This window comes from Palaemon carinicauda, chromosome 3 (assembly GCF_036898095.1).
Source record: "Palaemon carinicauda isolate YSFRI2023 chromosome 3, ASM3689809v2, whole genome shotgun sequence".
NCBI lineage: Eukaryota > Metazoa > Arthropoda > Malacostraca > Decapoda > Palaemonidae > Palaemon > Palaemon carinicauda.
The window spans coordinates 73,653,826-73,663,834 of NC_090727.1; positions in this window are offsets into that span (position 1 = coordinate 73,653,826).

The window sequence follows — 10,009 nt, forward strand, 5'->3', positions numbered from 1 at the left end:
TAGTGGTGTTCTCTTAAGGATGTGAAAATGCTGATGTCCATTGGTAACTGATTAAATGTCTGAAGGATGATCAGAGGTGGGCAGCTCTTCTAGAAGGACACTCCAAAATCAGACCATTGTTCTCTAGTCTTGGGTAGTGCCATAGCCTCTATACCATGGTCTTCCACTGTCTTGGATTAGAGTTCTCTTGCTTGAGGGGACACTTGGGCACACTATACTATCTTGTTTCTCTTCCTCTAGTTATTTTGAAGTTTTTATCTTCTTGTTATTTTAAAGTTTTTATAGTTTATATATGAAAGATTCATTATTGTTCTTAAACTTCTCTTGTAGTTTTTCCTTATTTCCTTTCCTCACTGGGCTATTTTCCCTGTTGGAGCCCTTGGGCTTATAGCATCCTGCTTTTCCGCTCGGAAAGCACTATCCCAAATTTGCCCAAACTGCCATGTGGTAGTTAGGTAGGGGATCGTTGTGAAAGGTGTAATCTGCGTGCGCATGTATATCTATCTAAGTATTTAGCTGTCGTTTTGACGGGTTGCATACACCAGTACATCGTGTCATTCGCGCTTCCAGTGAGCCATTGAACAGAGAGAGTGGGGTTGAGAACAAGAGAGACTCGCTTTTAGCTCAACTAGACAGTGGCCGAATTAGCGACATGGAAATCCCATTCTTTTGCTAAATGAAATACGAGCAAATGAGATGGAAGGGCTTCAGTTAGACGAATTCATGTTGATTGAGGGACATCGAGAGGGAAGACAGGTAATGAGGGAACCAAAGTCTGATGTCAAATTACCAAGTGTTGGTTCACAACTGCTTCAGGCGCTGACAGACCTGGGACTTTGCCAGTCTTCTAACACAGCCACCCTTTAACTTAACTTTTCCAGTCATTACCCCATTTGAATAGGAAAAAGACGGTATATTAATATTATATTAATATTAATTCTAATAGCCAGGCCTTCTCCATCATAAGACTCAATACTACGCAGTACTCTAGAAGTTTTATTCCAGCTGTTACCAAGTTGTGGAATGATCTTCCTAATCGGGTTGTTGAATCAGTAGAACTTCAAAAGTTCAAAGTTGGAGCAAATGCTTTTTTGTTGACCAGGCGGACATGAGTTTTTTATAGTTTATATATGACATATTTGTTTTTGACGTTGTTAATAGTTTATATATGACATATCTCTTTTGACATTACTTTTTTAGAATGATTTCTTGTTAATTTGTTCTCTTCAGTTATTTATTTCCTTATTTCCTTTCCTCACTGGGCTATTTTTCCCTATTGGAGCCCCTGGGCTTATAGCATCTTGCTTTTCCAATTAGGGTTGTAGCTTGGATAGTAATAATAATAATATGGAAGATAGAGAGGGCATTACTCGATTCGGTTAAGATTGCCCCCACTTTATTTGGGACACTGACTCTTGCTCTTTATTGAGATAAGATATTCAAATTAACAGACTCAATCCATAAGACTTATGGAGTAGGCTAGAGGTTTTGATGACCAATTTATTCACAGAGGTATTTAACTGAATGAAAAAGGAAAATTATTTTGATTTTGAACTTGAAAGTTGTATGTAAGGGCAATTTTGGGCAAGACTGGCTGTGCAAAGGCGAGAGGGAACACTAGATAACTTGAAGCTCCCACAACACATCCGAAAGATTGAATATATTAAGGCTTTCAAGAGGAAACTAAAGACTGTTTTGTTCTGCGAGTGCTTCAGTAGTGAGGATTTAACGATAAACGAGCAATTTGTGGTGTGAAATGTTGAATGTTTTCGAACGAACATGATAAAATGACTGTAGAGGTCGTGTAGAGAGTAGGGTTCCACTGTTGTATAGGACCAGAAAAACAGCCTTGAAAGTAAAGTAAAGCTTTAATTCAGTAACAGTAATATAGAGGAAAACATTTTCAAGTGTGGTACTTTTAAAACTATTTTCTGTGCACGGCATACATATGAAATTAATTTTCCAGTGCTGCCATTATTTCTATAATCATTTTCCTAGGACAGTAATTCTTTTGTATAATTAATTTACAAGATATGCAAATATTTTTCTGTTTATTTTATATGCATAGTAATTAATGTCGTTTGTTTTATAGTATCTCGTGTATCTAATTTATGTTACATAACTTACATGGAAAATAAAACCTTATTCTCTTAATTTTTATCAAATTTCATCATCTTCAATCCTGTGTTGATGTATTTTAACCTAATATAATCCTTCATGTCAATTAAATTTTAAGAAATAATCCATTTTTTTTTCATTAATTCTCTTGAAGTTTTGATTACTATCTCTGAATTTTTTTTTTTCATTCTCTCGAGTATTTATCGGATATCCAATTTACTATAAAGTATATTTTGAAGGATGATACTCTGCCAATTGTTATCATCCATACTTCAGAAGTTTCATTTATATTCTTACAGTATTATTTCTTCCATATACTTTTAAACTTTTCCTCCTCTCCAAATTTATTTTACGTTCTCCCTCTCCTCTAGTTTAGCAAGTAATAATAATAATAATAATAATAATAATAATAATAATAATAATAATAATAATAATAATAATAAAGGTTTGGTGCTTTGCATGGGAATTTATTCCTGTTTCGAGTTCAATTTCGAAGCTGTAATCTTATGAAATTACAATTTTGTTTCAAAATGAAACTTATTGTAAGTAAGCTTGATGTAATTATTCAATTTTTTTTTTTTACATTTATTGATATTAATTTGTCATTCATATGCAAATATTACATCCACTAAGTCTCCTGTAAAATTAATATGCTGTTCCCTTAATTTTGGTATAAAATAAAATTCATTGAAAGTAAGCTTGATGTAATCATTATTTTTTTTTTCTTTTATTGATATTTATAAATTATAAGTTACTGTAGTGTTCCCTTCTCACTTTAGAAAGTGCAACCATCTACTAACAATAATAACAATGATTGTTTGGAGAATTCGTTAGTTTAAGGACTTGGGATTTTAAGAAAATCTGAATATCAGAAATTTTTTTACTGTTGACTTTGTTGTCCTTGATTTTTGTCAGCCATATTTAATCGTCCATGACAATGTTTTCAGATATGGAGATTTATCCCTAGATTTGGAGATTTATCCCTAGATTTGGAGATTTATCCCTAGATTTGAGGATTTTGGGTGTCTGATGGGAATATTTTGAAAAAATTTCTATGAAGAAGAAACAAAGTTGAGTAAACCTTTATATAGTTTCAATTAGTTTACTTGCACTTGTATGAAGTATAGTGAGTAATTTCTATATTAACAAAGCCTACATTCATCAAAAGAAAATATATTTGTGGAAATGGGGATTTTTGGGTTGTTTTGGGGATTTTTCATCATGAGTTTTGGGGATTTTTAAACCATCCCATCTGGCAGCCATGTATGGGAAAAAGAAGTGACTGTGTATTTGCGAATTTGGTAATTAATATTTGTGTGATTTTCAACCATTTCTGTGATTTGGTTCTTTGTAAGTTATATCTCTCTGTTTAGGTTGCTTTATATGTTATTATATTGAAATAGTAGGTAAAGATTAAGCAAGAAAATCTAGTATTGTAAACTTTTAGGATCTAAGTCTGTGAAGATACATGTATCTTGTTGGTTACCATATTCTAGCCCTGAGGATTTGGTAGATTTTAGGTTACCATATGCTGTCTGAGGATGGGCTGTAGTGTAAGGTTACCTTATGCCTTCGCTAAGGATGGGTTCTTGGTTTTAGCTTAACTTCTGCTAACCTTGAGTATGACCTAAAGCTTTTTGTTACCTTATTCTATCCATAAAGATGGGCTATGGTTTTAGGTTACCTTATGCCGTCGCTAAGGATAGGTTCTAGGTTTTAGGTTACCTTATGCCATCACTACGGATAGGTTCTAGGTTTTAGGTTACCTTATGCGATCACTAAGGATAGGTTCAAGGTTTTAGGTTACTTTATACCATGGCTAAGGATGGGTTCTAGGTTTTAGGTTTCCTTATGCCATTGCTAAGGATGGGTTCTAGGTTTTAGGTTACCTTATGCCATCACTAAGGATAAGTTCTAGGTTTTAGGTTACTTTATGCCATCGCTAAGGATGGGTTCTAGGTTTTAGGTTACCTTATGCGATCACTAAGGATAGGCACTAGGTTTTAGGTTACTTTATGCCATCGCTAAGGATGGGTTCTAGGTTTTAGGTTACCTTATGCGATCACTAAGGATAGGCACTAGGTTTTAGGTTACTTTATACCATGGCTAAGGATGGGTTCTAGGTTTTAGGTTTCCTTATGCCATCACTAAGGATGGGTTCTAGGTTTTAGGTTACCTTATGCCATCACTAAGGATAAGTTCTAGGCTTTAGGTTACTTTATGCCATCGCTAAGGATGGGTTCTAGGTTTTAGGTTACCTTATGCCATCACTAAGGATAAGTTCTAGGTTTTAGGTTACTTTGTCATCGCTAAGGATAGGTTCTAGGTTACCTTATGCCATCACTAAGGATAAGTTCTAGGTTTTAGGTTACTTTATGCCATCGCTAAGGATAGGTTCTAGGTTACCTTATGCCATCACTAAGGATGGTTTCTAGGTTTTAGGTTACCTTATTCCATCGCTAAGGATGGGTTCTAGGTTTTAGGTTACCTTATGCCATCACTAAGGATAAGTTCCAGGTTTTAGGTTACCTTATGCCATCACTAAGGATAGGTTTTAGGTCTTAGGTTACTTATGTTAACCACGAGTGTGATCTATAGCTATTGGTACCTTAATCTAGCTTTGAGAATGGGCTATTAGTTTAGGTCACCTTAAGCCATTGCTAAGAATGGGTTTAGCTTTTAGGTTAACGTATGCTAACCATGGCATATACATAATTGATTTGAAGATGACCTTTGGTTTTATGTTACCTTATGTTAACTTTAACAATGGGCAATATATTCAGGTTACCTTATATTAGCCTTCAATGTAACAAGTTTTGAGCTACCTTATGTAAGCTTTCAAGCATTGGGGATGAGCTTTGGCTTTGAAGAGAGGCCAGCCAACTCTTAATGTTTGAGTGTAGGTGCAAATGAAGCATGTATATAAATGCTTACACTGGATAGTGATTTGGTTGGTGAGCAATACTCATTTTGGAATATCACCTACCCATACCAGTGATAACTAGAAGGGCACTCGGTAGAGAGCATGGTAAATGTGTAGGAGAGCTCCGCGGAAGATCTTGAAGAATTTAAACACCTACAATTCACTATTATATCATATAGAACGCTTATATAATAGTCAATATATGAGCAGCTTCTATTTAACGAAGATATTCGTGTGTATAGTTATGTTTCACTTGGATTTTTTCTAAGTGTTTGTTTTTGTTTACTGTGTGATGTCTTGGCTAAAATGAGCTGTTTCACCGCCTTACTGCGTATGGCAGACTAGTTCTCAATGCTATTCTAACCAATAACAGGTGTTTTCTTGACGTCACACTGTTTGAAAACCAATCATGGCGGTTTTTACAAATCTAGCCAATGCTGACACTTATTACTTCACTTATCCCTGCTATTTTTCCACCAGTTACCACAGTTTACGTGAAGTTCCGCGGAGGAATATTTTTGCACGTCTCGGATCTCCCTTCAAACTGAAAAGCTCATTTTGCCGTGAAGTATGGAGCAATTAGCAGGACCTTCATCCCGTTCCGACTGTGTCACTTGTGACAATTGCTTTATTTCTTATGGGGATTTTTGTGTACATTATTCAGGGAAAGTTGATTTGCTAATTGCATTTGCTCAACGTCATGGTTTGATTTTGGCAGAGAAAAAGTGCCCTAATTGTGAAAATGTGTGCCGTATAGATTACAACAAATTAGCATTCCGGTGTGATCGTAGTGTGGTTACTCGTGGGAAAAGGAAGAGGAGGTGCAATTTTTTCGTGTCTTGTTTCAAAGGTACATGGTTTGGAAACGCAAAGTTAGATATTGAGACTAATTTGAAGTTTGTGTTCCTTTTTTTGCAAAAGGCGTTTTCATTTGAATTTGTTTCGTTTGAACTGAAACTCAATGTGGCCTTAAGGGGGGGTCGCAGGGGGGGGGGGGCGGAGCCCCCCCCCCCCCCCCCCCCCCCCGGTAGGCCTATGTAGGGGTACAGGGCCCCATAGGCTAGGTTAGGTGGGTGTCTTAGGTTCGGTGGTGCCCTGAAAATTACTGTGGCCTTAAGGGGGGGTCGCAGGGGGGGCGGAGCCCCCCCCGGTAGGCCTAGGTAGGGGTACATGGCCCCCAGGGTAGGGTAGGTAGTTGTATTAGGTTCGGTAGTGCCCCGAAAAATCACTTTTCTCCTCCTCCCCCCACCCAAAAACCCCGCTTCCCACTGGGGTCCCCCATAATTGTAGTAGTAGGCTTATGCTTACATTTTCTGTGTAAGAGTTAGGTGGTTGTAGGAGGATTATCTCACAGTTTCAAGGTAACTGTAGCTCTAATTTACTGTTTTCTTTCGTTTTCTACTTTTAGAAACTTTTAAAATCGAGCGCGGAGGCCTCCTACACAATTACCGAGAGCATGCCTTCACCATGCCATGCAGTCTTATTTTGCTCTTAACTCCACTGCGTCCTTATACTAAAATGTATTGTCTCAAAAATCTAATTTTTATTCACCTTGGGTCATACCCCACATGGTCAACAAGTTTTGTTGGAATTGATTCGGTAGTTTTTGCGTAATGTTTTCATAATTAGAAAAAATAAACAAAATATTTGCCATTTACTTATTGTGATTATTTTCAAAGTACTGCTGCATACTTTTACTTTGATGTACTGTACTGTTAGATTCATCCTTGGGTCATACCCCCCATGACTACCAAATTTGGTCTAAATCAGTACTGTAGTTTTTTGTTTAAAGTTGCCCGCAAACAAGCTAATAAATTAACAAGCTGACAAAACAGAGGTGAATACATACCTTTAGAAAAATCCGTGATGTTAGCGAAGGCAATTATGGACAACAGTGGATGGAAAGTGGGAGTTATGATTCAGGATTACCCAGCAAGATAATTACAGTATATTGTATGCAATATGTAACTGTGTATATACCTCTTTCTTTGAAAAAGGATGTGTCTTCAGGATAGCTGGAATGGCCATTGAAATACATTTCATAGCTAGGAAAAATGCATTACTTTGATGATTTATTTTAGTCTAGCACATGAATCAATTTATAAAAATTTGCAATACTATTTCAGAATGTTTTTATTTACTTGATATTTTTATTATCATTACTTAATATCACTCTTTTGATAGGCCACTTTTGTTATACCAACTACCCCTAAAACTATCATAAACTAAACAGAGTTTCCTCTATCCTAGTAAATCCCAATCTAACAATTATGTGAAATGACAGTTTTGTGAGAATATAGGAAAACTAGAGTGATATAAGAATGTAACCTAACCTGGTCTAGGGCACATGGTTTATATGAATAGAACTTAACCTGGCAGTTATATATATATAGCTGAGTCTCCGACTGCGGCAGAATTTAATCGAAAATCGCGGCAACCGCCTTGTGGTGGTTGTGTGGTTAGATGGTTAACAACCCTTACAGGGTGGTACTTGGAATCATTCCCGTTTTCTGTTCCTCAGATTATCTTTGCCGGCCGGATCGACAACATCGTTGGTCCGCCTTTCAGAGTTTTTTCGGATCGCTTTCCCTTCATCGCCTTTTTGGACTTCGTTTTTGGTGAAGTACACTGTGTTGGGATTTGGCAATCGTGTTGTTTTTGTTTTTTTGTCTTTTTTCCTTTATTGTCATGAGTGAGAAAATTCATTATCGTATTTGTGCGAATGATATTTGCAAGGTGAGGTTGCCGAAAGTTTCGGTTGACCCTCACGCTATCTGTATGGGTTGCAGGGGGTTTGAATGTACTTTAGATAATAAGTGCAAGGAATGCGAGGTTTTAAGTGATGATAATTGGTTAGCTATGAAGCGTTATGTGCGCAAACTTGAGATTGATAGAGTTAGAAGAGCTAAATCAAAGTCAAAGTCTGCTAGTGAGCCTAGCTTAGATTTATCTATTGACCCTTTGCTTGTAACCCCTTTGGAAGGTATTCCTTCCCCAAATGTAGTGACTCCTGCCCCTTCTACAGGTTCTGTGCCTACGGATGACCCTGGGTATGCTAGATTAGCTGCTGAATTGGAGGCCATTAAAGCACAGTTGGAGGCCTTTAAAGGTAAGGGTGTAGGTGAAATTAGTGCTTGGGAAAGTGCAGTGGAGGTGGCGACTGATCGAATCTGTCATACCCCTAGGTCTAGACCTCTACCAAGCTCCCAGGACCAAGGGAGAAGGTACGTCGAAAGCCGAAAGGGGGTGAGAGGTGCTTATCCTCGGTCAGTCGTCGCCTCAGACAGTCCTGTTGCGATCTCCCAGGCTGCTCTGGACCGCTGTAGGAAAGGCGTGTCGGATACGTTTGTGTCTTCGCCTGATCGTTCTCCCAGACGTAATTGGCGTTACGAATCAAGACCAATGAAGAGAGGGTGGAACCGGGACGTGCAGTCTCGCTCTCCCTCTCCCGGTTCGAGTAGCCGAGACCCTGATCCTTCGGAAGACGATTTTGATGTTCCTGTTAAAAGGGCGAAACAGAGAGTCCTTAGCCCAGTTAATCCTGCTAGACTCCCTACTTCTTCTGCCAGCGCTCCCAGTCAAGCCGTACGACAACTGCCGTCTTCGGCACCGCGAGAGCCAGCGGAGGTTGCTAAAGCTTTCATGGTTGTTATGCAGGAACAACTTTCATCGTTAGTTGAAGCTTTCAGCCACCCTTCTCAGTCCGTCAGACGTAAGGACGTCTCTTTGCCTGTTAAGAGATCTTCTTCTAAGAGAGATTTTAGTATCTCTCCCAAGAAACCTCTGCGCACTTCGTCGGCCGTACGACAACGCACACCCTCTTCATCGGCACGCTGCCAGGAATTTCCTTCCCCCCTCTCCCGGCGCCAGGACGATACTGCCTCTCGTTCTCGGCGCCGTGACGATTCCGTTTCTCTTTCGAAACGCCAGGACGTTACTGCCTCGTTTCTTAGGAAACAGGATGAATGCAGTCTGCATTTTCAAGGCGAAGGCAGCCTGCATCTTCAGGACGCTTCCGTTTCTCGTCATCGTGACGATACTGACTCTCGTCATCGTGACGATACCGCCTCTCGTCATCGTGACGATACCGCCTCTCGTCATCGTGACGATACCGCTTCTCGTCATCGTGACGATACCGCTTCTCGCCGACTGGATGTTAGTGGCGCTCGGCGCCAGGATTCAAACAGCTCTCGCTGCCAGACTGCTGGCAGCCCAACTCTTCGGGATGTTATCCTTAAGCAGGACCTCGAAGATATTTCGGAAGAGGAAGAAAAACCTGCCGACTCTTCTAGTGATTACAAGGTTCTTTCTCGCTCTCTTTTGGAACTTTATGGGGAGGAATTTCAACCTTCGGCCCCTCGTTCTCCTCAGTCTCAATTTACCAGGAAGAAAGCTACTAAGTCTTCGGCCTTCATCAAAATGAAACTTTCAATTTCGGCCAGGAAAGCTCTCGCTAAAGTGGATGATTGGATGAAGGAACGGAGACAAGCTGTCAAGACCACCTTTTCTTTTCCACCGTCTCGGCTCTCTTCCAAGGCCGGTATGTGGTATGAGACAGGGGAACCTTTGGGGTTAGGAGTGCCTGCCTCCTCCCAAGGTGACTTCTCGGCTCTTGTGGACTCGGCAAGAAGGCATGCTTTAAACTCTGCCAAGGTGATGTGGTCCATGTCGGAGCTTGATCACCTCGTCAAGGGAATTTTCAGGGTTTTCGAGGTTTTCAGCTTCCTGGACTGATCTCTCGGGACTCTGGCCAGGAAGTCTGAACTCCTGGAGGACACGAAGGACCTGACGAGTATCATGTCCTGCATGGACAAAGCTCTAAGGGATGGAGCTAATGAATTGGCTTCCCTTTTCTCAGCAGGGGTCTTAAAGAAGAGGGCCTTCACCTCTAGATCTGTGACTGTTGCCCAGAAGTCGGAGCTACTTTACGCCCTTAGCCGGTGAATATATAATAGCTGACGTCTCGGA